Below are 23,966 nucleotides of genomic sequence, written 5' to 3' on the forward strand. Positions count from 1 at the left end.
TACACACATACAGACATACAACACAAAACAGAAGTGTGCACACATAACATACAACACTTAAGACAATAGTAAAGGCCTTGAAGCTTTACCTAGGTGAAATCTCCATTGCAATGCTTAAAAACTCCACAGTCAAAAAATAAAACTGATCAGAAAAACATTAACCTAGGTCTGTATGAGCTCAAAAATAAAATAGAACTTTATGATGTGGGAAAAGGCAAATAATAAAATAAATATTGAAAAAAGCATCCTGGTTAATCACTGTCGCAGATGTAAGAATAGCCAAACTGGAGTTCTGGATATCAGCTGTTATGGATTTGAGTCAAATCATCTTCCTTTTGGCCTGTAGAAATTGTTTTAGTTAATCTCTCTGGAATCCAAATCGGCTGCTGTTCTCCCTGTGGAAAAACACAAACAGAACCCCGACTCCAGACAATCACTGGGTCAGGACCTTTCCATTGTCCTGTTAGAATATCCTTCCAAAGTACCTTAGGCTTATGTACATTTTTTGGACACATATGCCTTTCCGCAGCACTAAGCCCTGAGGAATCCAAATTTAAAAAGTTTAGAGTAAAAAGGGTTATTTTAAGTTTATCTTTTGGTGACATATACCCCTTTCCAATTCCCTCTTTTTGCTTTAGTAAGTACATTTTAATAGTTTGATGAGCTCTTTCAACTATGCCTTGTCCTTGTGGATTGTATGGAATTCCTGTTATATGAGTAATGCCAAATGATGAGCAAAATTGTTTAAAAGAGGTAGAAGTATAACCAGGACCATTATCTGTTTTTAACTGTTTTGGAACGCCCACAGTGGCAAAATTTTGTAAGCAATGAGCTATAACATCTTTAGTTTTTTCTCCGGAATGAAGGGAGCCCATCAAAAATCCGGAAGAAGTATCAACTGTAACATGCAAATATTTTAATTTTCCAAATTGTGGCAAGTGTGTGACGTCCATCTGCCAAATATGGTTAGGTATCAGTCCTCTAGGATTGACTCCAAGATTAACTTGTGGTAAAAAGGTCACACAATTTTGACATTGTTTTATTATTTGTCTAGCTTGTTCCTTAGTTATTTTAAAACGCTTTTGTAAAGTATTAGCATTGACATGGAACCTTTTATGAAAATGTGTAGCTTCTTCTAGTGTAGAGAAAATATGTATGTCATGTGTAGTTTTATCTGCTAAATCGTTGCCCAAACTAAGGGCTCCAGGCAATCCTGTATGTGCTCTGATATGTCCTATAAAGAATGGATCTTTTCTGTCCCAGATTAGACTTTGTATAGCAGAAAACAAAGAGAAAACAGTAGAGGAAGGGGAAATCCTGCCAGCATCTTCAAGGGATACTATAGCATTAACTACATACTGACTATCAGAGAATAAATTAAATACAGAATCTTTAAACATCACAAAAGCTTGTAAAACTGCATTAAGCTCTACCTTTTGAGCTGATTGTTTGGGTACTAAAAATGTAAAAGTTTGATCAGGGGTAACTACTGCTGCTGTACCATTATTTGACCCATCAGTGAATACATTTGGAGCATTCATGATAGGGGTTTTTCTTGTCATTTTTGGAAAAACTACAGGATGCGAAGACCAAAAAGACAACAAAGGATTAGATGGTAAGTGATTATCAAATGAAACATTAGATTTACACATGATTATTGCCCAAGTATTTAACTCATTAGCTAACTCATCAATTTGATCCATAGTATATGGAGTAATAATTTTATTGGGAGAAATTCCAAACACTCCCTTTGCTGCTTTTATTCCTTTGAGTATTAATTGTCCTACAGCCTCAGGATACCTAGTAAGAATAGTGTTAGGAGAATAAGATAAATGTATCCACAATAATGGACCTTCTTGCCAAAATACTCCTGTAGGAATATTTTTTGTTGGTATTACAATAAATAATAAAGGCAAAGTTATATCAATTCTATCCAAATGCATATTTTCCATGTATGTTTCAATAATTTTTAATGCCTTTCTTGCTTCAGGCGTTAACATGCGGGGTGAATTTGGATCTGATGGACCTTTTAGGATATCAAATAAAGGTCCCAACTCTCCTGTTGGTATGCCTAGATAAGGCCTTATCCAATTTATGTCTCCTAATAACTTTTGAAAGTCGTTAAGTGATTTGAGTTGATCTACTCGTATTTGAATTTTTGGTGGACGGACCATGGTTGAGGATAATAGAACTCCTAAATAATTAATTGGAAAATTTAATTGTACTTTATCTATTGCTATCTCTAGATTATAATTTTTTAATAAATTTGTAAGTGTGGCATAACATTCTAGCAATGTGTTTTTATCTTTGTGTGCTAACAATACATCATCCATATAGTGAAATATTTGTAGTTTAGGATTTTGATTTCTAAGTGGCTGGATTGCTTTGTTAACATAAATTTGACACATAGTTGGGCTGTTAGCCATCCCTTGAGGGAGTACTTTCCATTCATATCTCTGATCAGGACCTTCATGATTCAGTGCAGGGATAGTAAATGCAAAATGTGGACTATCCTCAGGATGAATTGGAATTGAAAAAAAACAATCTTTAATATCTATAGCTAAAACGTACCAGGTTTTTGGCAAAGCAGACAATTGAGGAATCCCCGATTGAGCAGGTCCCATAATAACCATCTCATTATTAATGGCTCTTAAATCTTGCAATAATCTCCATTTACCAGATTTCTTTTTAATGACAAAAATGGGAGTATTGTAAGGAGATACGGAAGGTTGTATATGTCCCTCCGCTAATTGTTGCTTGACCAGGTCATGGGCTGCTTGTATCTTTTCTTTAGTCAGGGGCCACTGAGGAACCCATACTGGTCTATCTGATTTCCAAGTAATTTTTATTGCCTCAGTGACCCCTTCTGAAAACCCAGTCCATGTCTATTTATTCCCTGATCTATTTGAATGGGTGCTGCTATGCCTTGTTCTCCTAATCTTTTTTCTTTCCTGAAACCTTGTCTAGCCCTAATAGTGGGCGCATTTGGATTGATGTTATTTGTTAATGTCAAACCTAATTGATCTAGGACATCTCGTCCCCATAAATTTATAGGAAGATGATCCAATACATATGGCTGTATAGTTCCTTCGCATCCTTCAGGATCCTTCCAATCTAATACCATTGCACTTCTATGGGGATTAGTTGCCACTCCTAGGCCTCGAAGCGTTTGAGTGGCTTGTTGTAGCGGCCAATGTTGTGGCCATTCTTGACGAGATATGATGCTAAGGTCTGCACCTGTATCCAGTAGCCCATTAAATACATGTCCTTGAATATTTAGTTTTAGCATGGGGCGAGAATCTAAATTTAAAGACAGCATAGCCCAATCTACACCTGTGGAGCCTAATCCCCTGGAACCTCTTTCTATAGTACTACTGGAAAATTTATCATGTAGGCTGGGTATTATTAATAACTGTGCTATTCTATCTCCTGGTGAAATTACTGATATACCCTTTGGAGAACTAGCTATAATTTTTATTTCACCTTCATAATCGGGATCAATTACCCCGGGACTTATCATAAGTCCTTTTAGCGTAGAAGAACTGCGTCCTAACAATAAGCCTACTGTTCCTTGGGGAAGAGGTCCTTTTACTCCTGTGGGAATGATTTGAACTCCCATCTCTGGAGTTAGTACTGCTCTGGCGGAGGCGCAGATGTCCAACCCTGCGCTCCCTTTGGTTCGTCTGATGAGAGATCTGATGGATAATGTGTCCTGGGCACTACCCTGATGGTGTTGCTGGGTTCCTCCATGGTGTTTCTGGGTTCCTCCAGTGCCCCGTACATTTGTGGTCGTGGGCCCCGGAGCATTGGGCCCCCCTGTCCGTTTTTTGGCAATGGAGCTCGATGCCTTTCTCCACGATATCGTGGGTAAACACTTGGTCCTTGTCTGTTTTTTGATAACGGAATACCCTCTATGGTGGTTTGAGAACGGCATTCATTAGCCCAATGTTTCCCTCTACGGCATCGTGGGCAAATACCCGGTATTCTATTCGTTTGATATCTAGCTTTGTTAAACCCTCCTCCTATGGGGCAACTCCTTTTAAAATGTCCTGTTTGATCACAATTATAGCATGTTTTTGGCCTGGCATCTAAAGCCTGTTGTACTGCTGCCAAGACTTGCCCTTGTTCATTAACGTCTCTACATAATTTAATATATGTGTTTAAATCTTCATGTCTCCATGGTCTAATGACCTCTCTGCAACAACGATTTGCTTGGTCATAAGCCAGTTGTTTTATAAATGGCATTGCCTGTTCTGTATCCCCAAAAATTCTGGAAGCTGCTTGAATAAGCCTATCTACAAATTCAGCGTAAGGTTCATTAGTTCCTTGTATTACCTTAGATAATTGACCTTGTAAACCTCCATGCCCCTGTAAAGTTTTCCATGCCCTAACCGCATCTACAGCAATTTGTGCGTATACACCAGGATCATATTCAATTTGTTGCCGTTGACCCTCATAAGGTCCTTTTCCTAACAACATATCTAGATTTCTTTGAGGGTAACCGGCTGCTGCATTTCGCCTAGCTGTCTCCCTGCAAAATTCCTCATTGGCAACCTTCCATAACAAATATTGTCCTCCATTTAGCACAGATTTACACATACTAGCCCAATCTGCTGGCGTCATGTCCAAGTTGGTAATGGATTCGACCATGCTTACAGTGAAGGGTGCTTGAGGACCATAGGTTGTTACAGCCTCCTTTAACTGCTTCACTGTTTTGAAATCTAAAGCACGGTGAATTCGCTGCCCTCCTGCCTGCTCAAGTACAGGGCATGCTAATCTTTGAGGTCCTGTCTCAGGATCCCATCTATCAACTACGGGGTTTGAGGGCCACTCAGCTATCTCCATAGGGGGTGCTGTTGGTTGAATTACGCCCTCTGGTGATAGAACGGTGTTAGTAGCAGCCTCCTGTTGTAGCTTTTTCCCTAATACCTGTTTCTCCTCTAAGCTTTCTTCCTTTAAATTTTCTTCCTCTGTCTGACTAGCTTGAGAGACCTTCTCTTTTGCTTGATCTAAAATGTCTTTCTCCATGGTCTGAACCTCTAACAATTTACTTAACACTCTTTCAGTTTGTTTTTTACTAATTTCTAATCTGTTATAAAGATAACGCAACCCAATAAGATAACACAAAACAAAACCGAAACAGAATGAAACAAAAACGGAACAAAAAATCGTTGTATCAATTTTCCTATTTTCTTGATATGTGCATTTGTGGTCTATTTCTATCTCTTCCTCAGGGGCGAACAACTTCAAACCTTGAGCCAACCATTTTTCCCAATCTGCCTGATAAAATTCTAGGGATAGGCAGCTTGAAACAAACACAAAACAAATCAAAACAAGAACACATTGTTTTTTAAAATGGTCACCCATTCTCTCGCCTTCCCTTAGGGGCAATCAATTTCACTTACCCCGAAGCTTCAGATGTTCCCCGCACGGGCCACCAAATGCCGCAGTCTGGCTGGGCACAAATCACGAGCCACTGAAGCAGGAACAAACTTTATTTTTAAAACGCAGAAAAACACTTCACACAGCTCCCGGGGAAATCCTCCCGAACACGCCACGAGGCTTGTCCAGGAACCCCCAGCCGGAACTATATCTCCCGGAAATCCCTCCTCCTGCACTTCCCCAACCAATGGGAACTCTCGGGGAATCCCCGGAAATCCCCACGAGAACTCCAAAATAGTGCGAGAACTCAAAAGTTGCGGCAGAGGCGGACAGGCAGAGGCGCCTGTCAATCAATACTGTTGGCAAAATGCCAGGGGCCATACAGACTCAGCCGTGGCTCTCAGCAAGGATATAAAATCAACACGCATAAATCAAAGGCATTCCTGTATATCAGCGACAAATCCTCTGAAATGGAAATGAGGACAACCACTCCATTCACAATATCTTCAAAAAAAATAAAATACTTGGGAATCAACCTAACAAAAGAGGTGAAAGACTTATACAATGAAAACTACAGAACCCTAAAGAGAGAAATAGAAGAAGATCTTAGAAGATGGAAAAATATACCCTGTTCATGGATAGGCAGAACTAACATCATCAAAATGGCGATATTACCAAAAGTTCTCTATAGGTTTAATGCAATGCCAATCAAAATCCCAACGGCATTTCTTGTAGAAATAGAGAAAGCAATCATGAAATTCATATGGAAAAATAAAAGACCCAGAATAGCAAAAACAATGCTAAGCAGGAAGTGTGAATCAGGCGGTACAGCGATACCAGACTTCAAACTATACTACAGAGCAATAGTAACAAAAACAGCATGGTACTGGTACCAAAACAGGCGGGTGGACCAATGGTACAGAATAGAGGACACAGAAACCTATCCACAAAACTACAACTATCTTATATTTGATAAAGGGGCTAAAAGCATGCAATGGAGGAAGGATAGCATCTTCAACAAATGGTGCTGGGAAAACTGGAAATCCATATGCAACAAAATGAAACTGAATCCCTTTCTCTCACCATGCACAAAAGTTAATTCAAAATGGATCAAGGAGCTTGATATCAAATCAGAGACACGCCGTCTGATAGAAGAAAAAGTTGGCTACGATCTACATACTGTGGGGTCGGGCTCCAAATTCCTCAATAGGACACCCATAGCACAAAAGTTAATAACTAGAATCAACAAACGGGACTTACTCAAACTAAAAAGTTTTTTCTCAGCAAAAGAAACAATAAGAGAGGTAAATAGGGAACCTACACCCTGGGAACAAATCTTTACTCCTCACACTTCAGATAGAGCCCTAATATCCAGAGTATACAAAGAACTCAAAAAATTAGACAATAAGAAAACAAACAACCCAATCAACAAATGGGCCAAGGACCTGAACAGACACTTCTCAGAGGAGGACATACAGTCAATCAACAAGTACATGAAAAAATGCTCACCATCTCTAGCTGTCAGAGAAATGCAAATCAAAACCACCCTAAGATACCATCTCACTCCAGTAAGATTGGCAGCCATTATGAAGTCAAACAACAAGTGCTGGCGAGGATGTGGGGAAAAGGGTACACTTGTACATTGCTGGTGGGACTGCAAATTGGTGCAGCCAATTTGGAAAGCAGTATGGAGATTTCTTGGAAAGCTGGGAATGGAGCCACCATTTGACCCAGCTATTCCCCTTCTTGGTCTATTCCCTAAAGTCCTAAAAAGAGCATGCTACAGGGACACTGCTACATCAATGTTCATAGCAGCACAATTCACAATAGCAAGACTGTGGAACCAACCTAGATGCCCTTCAATAGACGAATGGATAAAAAAAATGTGGCATTTATACACAATGGAGTATTACTCTGCATTAAAAAATGACAAAATCATAGAATTTGCAGGGAAATGGATGGCATTAGAGCAGATTATGCTAAGTGAAACTAGCCAATCCCTAAAAAACAAATGCCAAATGTCTTCTTTGATATAAGGAGAGTAACTAAGAACAGAGTAGGGACGAAGAGCAGGAGAAGAAGATTAACATTAAACAGGGATGAGAGGTGGGAGGGAAAGGGAGAGAGAAGGGGAAATTGCATGGAAATGGAAGGAGACCCTCAGGGTTATACAAAAGTACATACAAGAGGAAGTGAGGGGAAAGGGAAAAATAATATAAGGGGGAGAAATGAATGACAGTAGAGGGGGTAGAGAGAGAAGAGGGGAGGGGAGGGGAGGGGGGATAGTAGAGGATAGGAAAGGCAGCAGAACACAACAGACACTAGTATGGCAATATGTAAATCAATGGATGTGTAACTGATGTAATTCTGCAATCTGTATATGGGGTAAAAATGGGAGTTCATAACCCACTTGAATCAAAGTGTGAAATATTATATATCAAGAAATTTGTAATGTTTTGAACAACCAACAATAAAAAATTAAAAAAAAAAAAAAAATTAGCCAACCTTTTTTCTTACCTCTACCCTTGCAATTTGGTTGCTGCCCTCCTCCTACTTTACTGAAATTGTCTGCTTCCCTTTTACATGGCCCAATACCGGCCACCTCATACCCATTATCTCCTGGACCTCTATCTTCACCATGAGACAACAGTGCAATCATTCAATAAACATGGACTGGGCTTCCATACTCTAAAGAAATATTGACCTAAATCTGTAGTTCAATATTTTCAGGAAAATACTGGGGAATGATATTGGCCAAATTATATTGTTAAATTATGTGTATGTATGAATATGTAACAACATATCCCATCATTATATACAATTATTATGCACCAATAAAAAAATGTGAAAAAAATATTTTCAGTAAAAAAAGAATCAAACTTCCATGTGGCAAAAAAATAAAAATAGGGCTGGGGTTGTAGCTCAGTGGTAGAGCATTTGCCTGGCATGTGTAAGGCACTGGGTTACATTCTCAGCACCATATATAAATAAATTAATTAAATAAAGGTTCATTGACAACTAAATATAAATAAATAAGTAGATTAAAAAACGAACTAGATATCAGTCACTTCTGATAATTTTTCTTCTACTCAGCATATACTTATTGGGAATGTTTAAGTGATAATAAGCTAAACCTATAGAAGAAGAAACAAATTTAAACTCACTAGCAGGGAGGAATGTACAGAGTAAATTACAGAAGCATTCTAATCTGATTTAGTAGTCAACAGGTTAAGAGTTGTCAACAAAACATTGAGAGATGGTTATAGTGCAGATGAGCTGAGTCTATGTGGTAGCTGCATATACAAAGGAAAAGGGAGATTTCAAAATAGTCTGTGCTTGACGGGTGTGGTAATGCATGCCTATAATCTCAGTTACTGGGGAGGCTAAGCCAGGAAGATTGCTAGTTTGAGGCCAGCCTGGGCAATTTAGCAAGATCCTGTCTCAAAATAAAAAGTATGATATAGCCTCAGTGATAAGGGCTTGCCTAAAGACTTACATAGCACAGAACTGAGACTTTTAATTAAAACATAATAGAGAAATCCTAGCCAAATGTGGTGGTGCACACCTGTAATCCCAACAAACTTGGGGGCTGAGGCCCTAAGTAACTTAGTGAGACCTTGTCTCAAAATAAAAAATGGGCTGGGATGTGGCTTAGTGGTTAAGCACCCCTAGGTTAAATCCCCAGCACAGAGAGAGAGAGAGAGAGAGAGAGAGAGAGAGAGAGAGAGATCCTATACAGGTGGACTATAAAACTATTTAACATACTCCCTGGTTCTGGTCCTGATATTTCTGAGTTCCAAGGCCATGTCCACCTTCATCAATGTGATTTTATCTCCATAGCCCAAAACAAAGGCTCAGTGCAAAAAAGTCCAATACAAAATTAAAGAACCTAAAATGCTCACTTAAATTATTAAACAAACAAGCGAAAATACATACACAAGAGAAAAGTTCATTACACTTAGATATATTCCAGCTCTAACTAAACATTCACAACACTGCAAAAGTATTTTGTGAATTCTCAAATTATACATTAATGAGACTTTTAAAATTTCTGTTTTTTTCACAGAAACAATGTTACAAATGGCAGTAAAACCTGCTAGACCTGTAAGTGCTTAACCTCTTGAATTTTGTAAGTAAACATATTGTTCCACTGAGATATTTCAGGGCTTCTCCACATACTTATTTGTGTGAGTATATATGCTACTTCTGAAAAATCAGAATAAAATTCCAAAATAAACTTCTGAGACTAAGAAAAAGTACCTAATGCACTTGCATGATGTCTGACCCAGAGGAAATAATAAATTATAGCTATTTTTATCCAGAATTCCTATTTAACATACTCCTTGGTTCTGGTCCTAATATTTCTGAGTTCCAAGGTGTCCAACTTCTTTGTCATCAAAACAGCTTTATTTTCTTCCTGATACTAAATTCCAAGAGGGCCAGGATAAATCCTCTCCACTGTACCCACCTTGCTTACCTCAAAGCCTGGCACACAGGAGATATTACATATTTGAGTCAATCAAATTTCAAAAATAATTAAGTAGCCCTAGGCACCAAAAGGCCTCATATTCATTTTAGATGCTTTTTTAAATGAACCACCATATACATCATTTGTTTTCCTTTAAAATTCTCCTCCAAATAAAAAGGAAGTGTAAAAATTAATATAAAAACCACTCCTCCAAGAGTCACTAGTTTAGAAAACACTGTTTTAGGAAAACAAAACTTAAAAATCCCACCAATAGGCTGAATAAGGCAGGGTATCCAAACTGCTTTATGTTTTAGTTTTCTTATTAAATGAGAACTAGAGCCACAAAATATATTGAGATGTTTTAGCTTAAAATTACATCAATATGAAATACGGAGTATTTCTATGAATATAGTTTTCCATAAAAAATGTGAAATAAGACAAATCATCCATAACTATACCAACCAAACTGGTTTCATTTTTATTTTTTTTTAACAATACCTTTATTTTATTTGTTTATATGTAGTGCTGAGGCTCAAACCCAGGGCCTCACACACACTTGGCGAGCGCTCTACCACTGAGCCACAATTCCAGCCCCCTCATTTTTTTTTTAATTTTATATGATCATTTGTCTTGAACACTTACTTTTACAAAGCTGCAATCCTTTTATTTTATAAATTATTTTATTATAGTCCTTTTATTTTCCTCTCCCTACCCTCCTTCATGTTAAAAGCTGAAAATTACAAATTTGCTGGAACCCTTGACTAACCTTAAGAGATCAAGGTAATTTATTTACCCTTAGTTATGAAAACAAAACTTTGGCAACAATATTCTAGAAGGCCACAAGATGGTGATGTTGCTCTATTTAAAAAAAATTCAATTATAAAATTAAATACATTATGCCAACATCCCCAAAATGAAATAGCTTGACTCCATTGCATATAAAAATTGTCTGCACTTTGTTTACTAGGAAACATTAGTGAGAATGGTAAATAAATGTACTCATCAAATTTAGTAACAATTATTCCAATTTTCAACTTAAATGGCTATGGTTCTTAAAAATAAAACTGAAACACAAGACTTTGGCAGCTCTACTGTCTCTCATTATCACATCATTTTTTTTTTTTTTAATATCTTTATTTTGAGTGCTGAGGATCGGAGGATCAAACCCAGTGCCTCACAGGAGCGAGGCAACCTCACAGGGGCGAGGCAAGAGCTGTACCACTGAGTTACAATCCCAGCCCAGCATACTGATTTTGGTTCTGTCCCTGCTCTACTTTCCCTTCCTGCTAAACAAAAAAAATTGAAATATATTTTTATGTATTATACATTGAAAAACTTCATTTCTCCTATGCTAATTTAAGGCAATGACTGCTATTTTTCTGTCTTAAAAAACTGATACTAGAGCTGGGGATGTAGTTCAGTGGTTGAGTGTCTAGCATATACAAGGTTCTGGGTTCAACCCCCAGTAATGCAAAAAAAAAAAAAAAGGAAAAAGAAACTGATACTAAACTTAAGTTACAAAAACAAAGAACTATTCCTAAGTAGTTTCAGTATACTGAGAATGAGGTAGTTTCTTTTCTTTATAATTTATTTCTTAATGTCTAATGAAATATTATGTTTACAATGAGAAGATACCAAAACTTCTACAGTCCATGTGTGTGTGTTTGTGTGCGCACGTACACTCACTAATTTTTCCCTTTGCCTTAGTGACCAGCAGTAGAAAACAGGTTTTCCTACTCCTGTACTACACAATGTCACTAAAGAAAATATTACTCAAATAAGACTAAGTACATAAAAACTTGAGTTCCAAACTCAAGTTAACATAAAGAGCTGTGTAAAAACCAGTCATCCCCAGGTAACCATGAGAGACCCAAATCCACATTTGCTATGTCCCTTATATAAAATGGGATAGTATTTGCTAATAACCTTCATACAAACTCTCATATAGTTTAAATATTAGATTACTTATAATACCCAATGCTGCACTGTATTATTTATGGAACAATGGGGGGGGTGTCTGTACATGCTTAATACACAGAGTTTATTTTCAATCTGAAGTACTTAAATCCACAAATGAGGAACCACCAATTATGGAAAGCCAACTATATTTACTATATTTTATGAAGCAGCAGAAAGCTGATTAGAAGACTCAGGAAGACAAAGCACCTTAATGCCATATCCAGGTCTGCTGACAAGGCTAGTATTCTATACTGTGCTGGCCACCAGGATATCATGACCCAAAATTTGATGCCAAAACATTTCCTGTTTCTAAATACACAAAGAATTCTAATTTACCAACATTAAGTAACCATGGAGATTTTCTAACTCTTCATTTTCTAAATGACAATTTCCAGTTTGAGAACAGAATATTGGGGTAATGTAATACAGAGAATGGTTTTTAAGTCAGACTTATGTCCCAATTTCGACTCTACTATTTGTATATGTTTAACATGAGTTTCAGTTTTCTTATCTGAAAAATAAGGATACCAACACCAAACTACACCAAACTAATGTAGTTTTATGATGGGGAAACAGTTAACATTAACCCTAGGAAATTGGAACTCTTCCCACAATCAGGAATATAGAAAGTGCCCAGGAAGTGTTAATTTCCTAGTCTTTTCTCCCATTGCTATATCAACCAGAACCATACTCTCAATTATTCTGAACTATAGAAACACCAATATTTTTCTACCATACTTCACAACAGTGGTTAAGTAAGGACCATGGTAAAGAAAGGCTCTTCATTTACATAGCCATATTACATAATAATACACAGCAACACCCACACCTGAAGTAAGGACTGGATCAAAATTATGTTAGAGTACTTGGGAGGAATGTATTACTATCACATTTTTTTTGTTATAAATATACAATTTCAAATTAATTGAGAGCTACTCAAGCAAAAGACAGATGATGTTATTTTACTGAATATAAATACTATTCCTAAGAATGTTAATGCTATAAAGCATCAACTTTCATCAAATATTCTTCATTCTTAGAGAAAAACATAAGAACACATTTTCCAAAATGAAATAACCTATTAAATAACTAAAACGCTACTCCTAGATTAATGTAATCCTTCTCAGGCTTAAAATGCAGTAAAAAATACAAGTGTACAACCCTTTATCTACAAAATTTCATGCAAAAAACTATAAAAGTTACTTTGTAACTCATTTGCTGGGAAAAAAGTGAATTGACCTGAACTCATACAGCACTAAAATCTAGCCAAATGTGAGGCTATTTATTGTTCTTATTAATTCATACTTAAACATTTACAGAACAAAAACACAGATACCACCCTAGATTTCACTGAGGTTTTACATAACATGGTAGTACATGGGATGCATTGTCTTTCTAAAAATTAAAACTGTGATCCCAATATCAATGAATGACAAAGTACTATATACCACCCTAGTAAATATTTACTGAATACTTAGTGCCAGATTTAAATCTATGAATTATGTATTATTATTCTCACTTTACATAGGAAAACTCAGTTTACATATGATAAAACTAGGGCTTAATTCAGGTTAACTTCACCAGTATCACTCAGCCAATAAGTGAGTGCCAGAACCCAAACCTAGGTTTGTTTTACCTTAAGGCCTCAGCTTTTTATTAGACAACACTTAAAAGGAAAAACTTAAGTTACAAAGGGAGTTTTAAAACAAGTTATAGTTACCAAAATTTTTAACCTAAAAAAATGAAATTCCCAAGTATAATGTGTTCTTTCCATTCTGGATAATCACAGCTAAACATTGACAACCACAGTCCAAAGATCATAGGTCACAAAGAAATACTCTATTGTTATTTTCACCCTCAAAGAATGGGCCCTGAGGGGAAGGAAGGGGGCATCGGGTTATTAATGATGGTGGGATATGATGATCATTATTATCCAAAGTACAGTTATGAAGACACGAATTGGTTTGACTATACTTTGTATACAACCAGAGATATGAAAAATTGTGCTCTATATTGTAATAAGAATTGAAATGCATTCCGCTGTCATTCATAAATAAATAAATAAACAAACAGCGGGCCCTGAAAGACAGTGAAAAGAACCCACAAAAACAACAGACTTTTCAAACAAAAATGCCAACTAATCCTTTCCACTTAAATTTAGAAAGAATTATGGCTTTTTCATTAAAAAAAAAAATGTACTAGCAATAACTTCAGTTTATAGCAACCGTACTTGTAGATTTATTTTTTCCAGGTACTGTCCCCAATTTAAAGATCTGCTGTTTCAATGACTGATGTGATCAGATTTGGTGGGGTCCTATTAGTCACAGAACTGAGGATTGTTTAAGAGACAGATATAGGGCTGTCACCGTTAGCAAGTTAGAGATTGATCTAAAGTATTTTTCATTTTCATTTTAAATTTAAACCTTTTCTCATGACTTTCTTCATAAGTCAATGCCCTTATGCTGAGCAATAGCTTTTCCCAAAAGATATTACACCCACAGCCAACCTATTTTCTACCTCAAAACCTGAATTCCAAATTTGACACACTTCAATCAAAATCTATTTTTGGCATGGTGGCACAAGCCTGTAATCCCAGCAAGTCAGGAGGCTGAGGCAGGAGGATTACAAGTTCAAGGCCAGCCTCAGAAACTTTATAAAGACTAAGCAACTCAGCAAGACCCTGTCTCAAAAAATATACAGGGGGGCTAGGCATGGTGGCACATGCCTATAATCCCTATAACTTGAAAGACTTGAGAAAGGAGGATCTAAGTTCAAGGCCAGTTTCAGCAACTTAGTGAGATCCTGTCTCCAAATTAAAAAATAAAAAGTGCTGGGAATGTAGTTCATTGGTTGAGTACTCCTGGGTTTGAGCCCTGGCACAAAAGAAAAAGAAAAAAAATATTTTTGTGTAGTTTATCTTAACTAAGAGAAAAGCAATAAGACCATGTGATAATCATAATATATAACAACTCTATTAGTAGGCATTTAAAAAAAAAAAAAAAGAACTGGGGCTGGGGTTGGGCTCGGCGGTAGACCGCTCATCTTGCACATGGGAGGCCCTGAGTTCGATCCTCAGCACCATATAAAAATAAATAAATACAATTTTTTAACTGTGTACAACTAAAAAATAAAATATTTTTAAAAACTAAAAAGAAAAGAACTGTCTTTATTAAAAAGAATTTCTTCTTGTGTGGGAAAGTTTTTGAACAAGGAAGCCAAGGTCATTTCTCTAGCCTGTTCTTCACTATAATCACCTTGTATCAGGTTTCTATAGTTTGTATGTATCAAGTCCTTGGCAATCATCTTAAGCTTTTTTAAACATGTGGAAGATTCAGATGTTAAGCTCTCTTTGTGTTTATATTACAACTATAAGTGGGAATACTTTAGCTAGAAAAAAAATGGTCCCACAGAGCACACTAAGATCCCAAATTTCAGATTCAGTTTATATCTGCAACTATCATATGTGTGTGTGTGTGTGTGTGTGTGTGTGTAACATCATCTGAGGTATTTATTAAAAATGAAGACTGCTGGGCTCCCCTCTCAAGGACCAAACCATATATCTTGAAAGACATTCCAGAACCTACATGTTTAACAAGCATGATTGTGAAGCAGGGACTGCATTTTCACAAACACTGGTATACACCACATTTTATCTAATGATAGTGTTAACAATTTCTTGATCTCAGATTGTATAGCCAAACCATCACCTACTGATGCACTACTGATGCACAGGGTTCTGTCAGTATCTCTCCCAGATTCATCCTTAACCTTTTAGCAACTTTTAAAAATTAAAGAGGTGAGAGTTAATATGCAGCTCTGCCCATACCAGCTACTACCCATGAGAAATGAATGGCCCACAATGTCGTGACTACTAGTTTGAATTTTCAACTTAATAATAACAAATTAAGAGCAATAAATATAATTTAAGGGCTTATGATGTTGTAGCCATCACACTTTCTGTTTTATAAAGATTTCAAATAATCCTTAGAAAAATCCAATAATGAAAATGTTCTTTATATTTGCAAAAGAAAACAGAGGCAATACTGCTATTAAGCAGCACTGACAAAAGTCTGATCTGACTTTAAAACATGGCTCTTAATCCATATGCCAAGAGTGCATCTATTCTTAAAATTTTAAGGGGAGTTGGGAGGTAGGGGGTTTGGTTTGTTTACTTCTAAGGTAAAGAATATCTTAATTTACACACACCAGGTTCAGTTAATTCTCCACTTCACCCTAACTCCACACTGGTAAAGAGTAGTATATCTTGGCAAGTTGGGACTAATACACGGCCACACTAACCTAATTCAAGTCAGGACTCAACAGTTTACTTCCACCCATCCTATTTAATCATAATTATGGGTATACTGAACAGCTATCAAAAGAACTGGTTTCCCTTAGTTAAATAAAGTTATCATACCTACATTTCTGTTACTGCTGGAGCATGCTTAACTATTCAAGTAATTCAGAGCAGAGAGCCTTCAAGAAACACCTTAATGTAATTCTATCTGTCTCCTTCTTTGCACACTAGACTTTCCTAAGTTCTATAAATTATGTTTCTCAGTACATTCAATCACCAAACTCCTCCTCTACTATTTTCAGAAATTTGCAAGATATTTGCAGTAGGCTGTGGGGGCCTATTTTTAAGTGAAATTTTTTAAATGAAATGCATTAATTCACTATTCCACTCAGAAACTATCATGTAAAAAAACTAAACACTTATTTTCTTCATTTCAAGCATACCATGCCATCACTTAGTAGCTAACTCGAACAACAAAAAAGGTACTACTGAGACTAATATGACAAAATGACATAGAGATAGTGATCAAGTGAGGAAATAAACAGGTAGCAATCATTGTGTCTACCTGTTTTAGGATTATTACCTTATTCCTTACATTTCCATAAGAGAAGACCTGCACTCCAGACTACAGAAGGAAAGAGCATTCTTTCTTCCCAGAGAAGAGTGGCTTATCCCAAACTTTTTGTTTTATGATACTAGATATTGGACCCTGGGGCACTCTACGACTGAGCTACAGCACAGCCTTTTTTTTTTTTTATCATTTGAGACGAGTCCTGTTAAGTTGTCAAAGCTGGCTTCAGATTTATAATCTTTCTACGTTGGCCTCTCAAGTAGCTATAATTTCAGACATGCACCACCATGCCCAGCTATCCTAACCTTTGTTAAGACATTGTAAACAAAAAATACATCCGTGAGGCACAAGATGCTCAAGGATAGTCAAATCCAGAGTGACTGATCAAGAAGCTCTGCTCTCCTAGGTTTCATATCTAATCACAAAGGCTAAGTAATGGATTTCTACCCACCTGTAGTCCATTCTCTGCATCAAGTGCTATCTGGACTCATTCATGAAATTGAATAAATCCCTATTGCTTCTAGCAGCCTGGGGTCCTGGGTGCTGGTTACTTTCTTAGACCCAACTGCCCTCAGGCAGAACCAGTTAATCCTACCCCATAATAGTACTATAGTAGATCAAACCATAGAGGTCCCAGTTTCATCACTTTTGGGGTTGGGGAGTGCTAGGAATCAAATCCAAGGCTTCACACATGCTAGGCAGTCTCTGTACCACTGGGATACATCCCCAGCCCCTCTTCATTTCTGACCAAGGCTAGCTAGCTTCGAATTAAGCCAAAAGTGCTGCCATTTGCATTTCACACTTAGCTTTCCCTCAGGCAGGCAAGACTCAAAGCCTAGATTTGGGGAAAGTAGTAAGCAGTCTAAGCCTTGGCTCTCAAAGCAGTTTTCCAGGAGATCTTTGGTAAGACAGCTGATGATGGACTTAAAAAAATTTGTGGTAATCTGTTATTGAGGACTTTGAATAGATTCATGTGCTTGTGTAGTTCCCTCCCCTTGAATCTAGGTTAAACCTATAATTCGCTTTAACCAACTGAATGAGACAGAAACAATACTGTGACAGCCCCAAGCCTATGCCTTAAGAAGGCTGGCTGCTTTTATTTTGCACTCTTGTGAACCCTAAATTACCAGGTAAGGCTGGTACAATGCTGCAAAGTCCACATGGAGAGGACAGGGCTGAGAATACGAGCCTACATGAAGAGACAGAGGTGTGTGCATCCACCCCTCAGCTTAACTGTCAGGTGAATGAAGCCATTAGAGTGATCACCAATAAATCCAGTAGAACTGCCCAAGGGAGCCCAACCCAAGAGAGCAAACTGAACAAATAAGTGTTTTAAATCACTTAATTTTAGGGTTCTTTATTACAAAGCAATAGATAAGTGAAACAATACTTGAGCTCCAGTTTCCTATTTGTTGTCCTAGGCCAACTCTGCCACAAAGTAAGTATACCAAAACTAAGTCAACAAAAGCTACTCATCACTACAACTTAGAAACTGACACATGGTTTAACATAATACATTCACCAAATGAAAAAAAGAAAGAAAAATAAAGATTTTTTAAATACATTTTTGTAGTTGTAGGTGGACACAATATCTTTATTTTGTTTATATGTGGTGCGGAGGATCAAACCCAGGGCCTCACACATGCTAGGAAAGTGCTCTACTGCTGACCCACAACCCCAGCCCAAGAAAAAGAGGTTTAAGCACGAATTTAAAGTATACACTAAGGACTTTCAATGGCACATCTTTTTTTTTTTAATGGTAAATTTTGGTATGTAAAGGTAAAAATAATAAAATATCATGATAGATATTTTGGAAAACTGGGTTCTGATTCATATGCCCCCAAAATAAAATTTTTCAAAGACTTCATCTTATAAAAACAACAGAATTGAAATCAACAAATTTTCGGGTCTGGGGATGTAGCTCAGCTGGTAGAGTGCTTGCTTCCCATGCATAAGGTCCTGGGTTCAATCCCTAACACCACCAAAGAAAAAAATATATGTAAATATATGAAATCAACAAATTTTCAAAAGGAAATTAATACTTACATTTCACCAATGTATTATTCCAAACAAGAAAACCACTTCTGTTTTATCCTTAACAAATTATAACTATTCTGTGATAAAATACTTACAAATTTCAACATTACCTAAAGAGCCTACAATTAGGTTACCATCTATCTTCACAACAAAAAGGGAAACAGACAAGTTCAAATCTACACTTTACAAAAATTAAACACTCCAAAGAGATCAATTCAAACTTTTCATATATTTCCTACAAGTAAAGCTCCATTGTAGGTGAAGAATTGGAATTTTAGTGGGAAAAAAATATTGACCTACATACAAAAATATGGGCTTAATTCTAGTTCTGATTTTGGCCACTAACTAGCCAAATATCCCCCAAATTTAACTTTTCTGAAGTTCTTTAAACTTCTTTTGAGCCTCTGTATATTCATCTAAAAAGCAATGATTACTTCCTGACCCACCTAGTTTCCAATTGTCACAAAGAATCAAATAATCCAGCATTTACAGTCATTATAAAATAATGAAAAATGTTATAAGGATACTCTTCTTAATGCCATCAAAAAGTAAAATACATCTGTTTTCAACAGACATTTTTCCTCCATCAAGTATTAATAACTAATTCCTTGGACACTGTTTATAACAGGCAATTTATTGATTTTCCACTGTTCATTATGATTATAGTTTTATACAATCAGTAAAAAGACTCCAGTTTTTGTAATAATTATGGAATCAAAGTTACTAAAGCTGGAAAAGAAACCAAATAACAACATGTTCTGTTTCTCTCTTACCAGGGAGACAATCTTGAAGGTGCAGAGAAGTCAACTGTTCATTAATCAAACCATGTCTTAAACACACTAGTGACTGAGTAACTTCATTTTTTTTTTTTTTAGAAAACTCACTAAATAAGAAACACAGTTTATTTTGTCAAGTTTGGGTGTTCAATTGATAAAATGAATGAAGGTAAGGTAAAGAATATTCTTACTTAAGGCATTCAGGTATAGAGTAGATAAAAAATTGTTGAGGGCTAGGGATGTGGCTCAAGTGGTTGCGCGCTCGCCTGGCATGCGTGCAGCCTGGGTTCGATCCTCAGCACCACATACAAAACAAAGATGTTGTGTCCGCCAATAACTAAAAAATAAATATTAAAATTCTCTCTCTCTCTCTCTCTCTTTAAAAAAAAATAAAAAATAAATAAAAATAAAAATATTATTTCATTTATATCACTTCCATCCAAAAATGAGAGCTACAAAGGCAATTATAATTAAATGACTAGTCTGACAGTGTTATGTGCTTTCCATCCACCCAACTCACCCCAAGACTCATCAGCTCTCAAAACACTAAGAAACAAAATGGGTACACATATTCCAATGAAAATCTAAAATCCAAGAATTAAGTACTAGAAGGAATCTCCTTGGATCTAGTCCTTAACTGCTGAGGTCACTTAAAGGCATTAATTATATCCAACTGATGGTAAATGAGTTGGATGATTTTTAAAACACAAAGAAAACCATCATGTCAACAAACTCCTGATTTGCTTTACCCACTTGCTGACTAGTATGTAGTGCAATTATATAAACTGTTGTGCTACTTTGTTCTGTAATATAACAGCAAATAACGTATATTAGTCAAAAGTCTCTGACAACACAAGCGTTTCTAGCTGCAAATAATGTCCCTACAGTGGGAGTTCTTAATATCAGTGAATGGAAAAATATGAAGATTCTACTATTTTAAAAAAATTCTCAGTAATTCTGGGAGCTGCCTCCAGCCCAACAGACTGGCCCACAGGATTCACAACGGAGATTCATGTAATCCACAGCCTCCCCTAAAATCATATCCACAATCTATAGGTGAATCTGAAAATATTCCAGGTCAACAGAATTCTTTAATTTCCATAAGGGTTAGTAATCCCTCAGAAGGTTATAAAGTAAAACACAAAATGCTTCCATGGATTTTTGCTCAAAATGCCACCAATAATCTCCCAATAAACCTGCATCAGAATCAAGTTACTTGACTTCATCAAATTGCCTATTCTGCTGCCTTTCTCTTTTCCACTAGCATTACTACCACCTTAGCTCAGACTCATAGCTCAGACCTATGAACTAAACTATAGGGAGATCTATGTACCCCAGGCTTGCCCTATCTCAAATCACACTACATTTTACTACAAGATTTATCCTCCTAAAACAAAGTTTTAAAATTGTTTTGCTCCCAACTCAAAAATCATCTGTGGAATCCTCACTGCCTAAGAAATCCAAAGTCATTAGCATGTCATTAAAAACAAGCCACTTAGCTTACCATGATGATGCACACCTGTAATTCCAGCTACTTGGGAGACTCAAGGCAGGAGGATTCCAAGTCCTAAGCCATCCTAGACAACTTAGAGAAACCCTGTCTCAAACTTTTAAAAAGGTCTGGGGATGTAGTTGAGTAGCAAAGCACTCCTGGATTCAATTCCCATGGTGGGGGAGGGGCAGAGAAGGGGGACAAGACAATTGACTGGACCAAATGATTATTTCAACCTTTATCATCCTTTATCCTAGTACAAATACTTTATGTCCCACACAAACATAATCACTTGCCTCTTCTAAATGTATAAACTCTGTACTCTTAGATCCTTTTATCTGCTTGGATCACCTTTCCCTGCCTGTCAAAAGTCATAGTCATCCTTCAAATCCAAGATCTCAAAAGACAAATGCTCCATGAACTAACCCACTTTACTTCCACTTTGCCAAATGATCTGACTTCTACCCACTCTGGGATTGAATTCTAAGAGGATTTTGTATTGTTTATGAAACTTAAGTATAGATTTAAAGAACAATGGGACATACGTGCCTACCTCCTTAGACAAGCAGTACTAATCATCCTCATTTTTGTATTTCCCAAAACACCTCAGTCATACAGTAGATGCTTAATATTTGTGCAAGGAAAAGAAATTTCAGCCATTGTTAAGTAAACAGCAAAGATTAGTCTCTCTTCTAAAGCAGACTTGATCTGTGACCTCCTGTATCTTGCTAGGCTTCCAAATAACATAAATCTTCACATTGTTTTTCAAAATCATGGTGTCTTAGGTCTTACAAGCAGTTATACATTTTATGGGAAGAACTATTTTAAAATATTAATAAGCCATGACCCAAAGAAACATACCATATACTTCATACATCTCAGTAGTTCCCAAACTTGGCAACTACATTTTTAATTTTTTAAACATTAACTATTTATGAAAAATACTAATTTCCAGTCACAGCTAATATGCTACTTTATGGGGAAAACAAGTCATAAAACTAAGAGGATGCCTTTATTTAAGAATTTAATTTTTTCCTAATTTTGCTCTGCACAATACACACATACTTTGTAAGACAGGTGAAGTGTATTTATGCATAAGTCTGAACTCATGTACAAACCTGCAGACAACTGTAAACCAGATATTTATGGTTAAAAGAAAAAAAAAAGCCACTAAAGGAAAGCAGAAGATAAGCCTGAATGTTATCATTTTCCATAACTATTACAAGCAGCATTTTAAAGCTCAACTCTTGTTGCACATTCGCCTACACTAAAGGATAAAAACTTGGAAAAACAAATCAAGCTCCTTGGAAAATATTTTATCCTGGATGAATTAAAATGTCAAAATTATAATAGATAACTCCTCTTCTTTGGTAATGAGACTTCATATAATTTCTGGAGGGAAAAAATAAATAAATAAAAATAAAAACCTCAACTCCAAATCGATGGAGCAAAGAAAGGACTGCACAGTTCCTGCACACACAAACTGATCATTTAAAGGTTGTAAAAGCCATGCACAAACTACAGAACTAAAAAAATTTAAAAATATCACAGGACAGGGCCCAAGCCACCAGATAAAATAGGACTAGTAAAAATCTGCAAGGTCACTGGAACCTACCAGGTCACAAAAGGTGGAGGTGGGGGGGTTGTGGTGGGGGAAGCTACGGAGCCAGTATAGAAGCGAAGTGCTTAAAACACGTCAGAAAAAGACGTTCTAAGGCAGGAGTCCTTGGTTTGGGATGGTGGAACTGGGGCACCGGCAGTTTTGAGAAAGGTGCTAGGGAAAGGAAGAAAGGTAGAAAGAAGGCGAACTGAAGGCTGAGGAAGCTTGAGAACTGCGGCTGCAGAGTCACGAAAACACTTCGCTCCGCTCCAGTATCATCAGCACAGGCCTGTGCCTGGGCCAACTCGGGGCAAGACCTGTGACCCCACCCCAGAAACTCCCGGCCCCCAGACTGAAGAAGGCAGCCACCGCAGAGCGGACTGACCCCCGACAGTCCCTCCGAGGGTTCTGCAGCGGACAGCCAGCGCCGGGCTCCTGGCACCGCGGCGCAGACTCCCGGCCCGCGCCCCCGCCCCGCCCGCGCCCCCAGCCCCAACCCCGCGCCCCGGCGTCCTTACCCGGCGCGAAGCTGTCGGCCGGGCGGCCAAGGCAGCAGCGCCTCCTCCACCGGCGGGTGCTCTCACCCTTCCGTGCCCAGGATCGCCATCTCGCAGCAGGCGCGGCGGCGGCAGCCACCCAGGCGTCGGCCCCGGCAGCCCAGGCCGCCTGCAGCCACTCGGAACCCGCACGCCGAGCTTGCGGACACCCGACCCTCCCCCCACCCCCACCCCGGCCACGCGCTACCCGCAGCCGACCCCACACCTCCCTTCCTCGGGAGCGTGCCGCGTACCCGCGACGCCGGCAACGCGCACCAAGCGCGCGCCTCCCAGCCCGCCCCTACACAGCGCGCTGCGCCGAAGCCGCCCAAAGCCTCCAACTCCGGACCCGGAATCCGGCTCCCCGCGAGCATGCGCAGCGAGGGTGCACTGAAGCTGCCTCTGGACAACTCCGCTCCTCCGGGTCTTCGGAGCGGTCGAGTGGAGGTGGCGAACTAGCCAATAGAAGATCGGGGCGTGGCCAGAACCTGTGGAAGGGGCGGGGCCGCCACCGAGATTTAGGAAGAGGCTTCCCTAAATTCACGCTGAGTACTTAACTGCTGACTTGACTTTCCGGTCCGCCAAACCCTGTGCATGACCTCAAGTAAGGTCCTCGGGGCAGTGGCGTTCTTTCTCGAACACTTTGCAGCCTATTTTTGTAGGCTGCTAGTAAATACTCCTTGACTTACCTTAGTATTTGACTTAGAACCCATTACAAGAATAAATAATTGGACTCAGCAGATGGTCCTACCAGAAGACATGCAGTCCATTTTTATTAGTAATCAAATTGCTCACTCCCCCCACCACCCACTACCACATCAGCCCAATAATAAAGCAAATACATGTGT

The 23,966-nt window shown here is 38.0% G+C and overlaps 1 protein-coding gene across 3 annotated transcripts in view; it reads right to left on the reverse strand.

Annotated features, from left to right (window-relative positions):
- Wwp1 (WW domain containing E3 ubiquitin protein ligase 1) overlaps positions 1-23,291 on the reverse strand; it is a 117,968-nt gene extending 94,677 nt beyond the window's left edge. For all 3 annotated transcript variants that reach the window (XM_071602257.1, XM_027947974.2, XM_027947970.3), the window contains exon 1: positions 23,101-23,291. The gene's annotated coding sequence lies outside the window, so the exon portion shown is untranslated. The remainder of the gene's footprint in view (positions 1-23,100) is intronic.
- Positions 23,292-23,966: the final 675 nt, after the last annotated feature.

The sequence above is a fragment of the Marmota flaviventris genome, chromosome 15 (genome assembly GCF_047511675.1).
Source record: "Marmota flaviventris isolate mMarFla1 chromosome 15, mMarFla1.hap1, whole genome shotgun sequence".
NCBI classification, from domain to species: domain Eukaryota; kingdom Metazoa; phylum Chordata; class Mammalia; order Rodentia; family Sciuridae; genus Marmota; species Marmota flaviventris.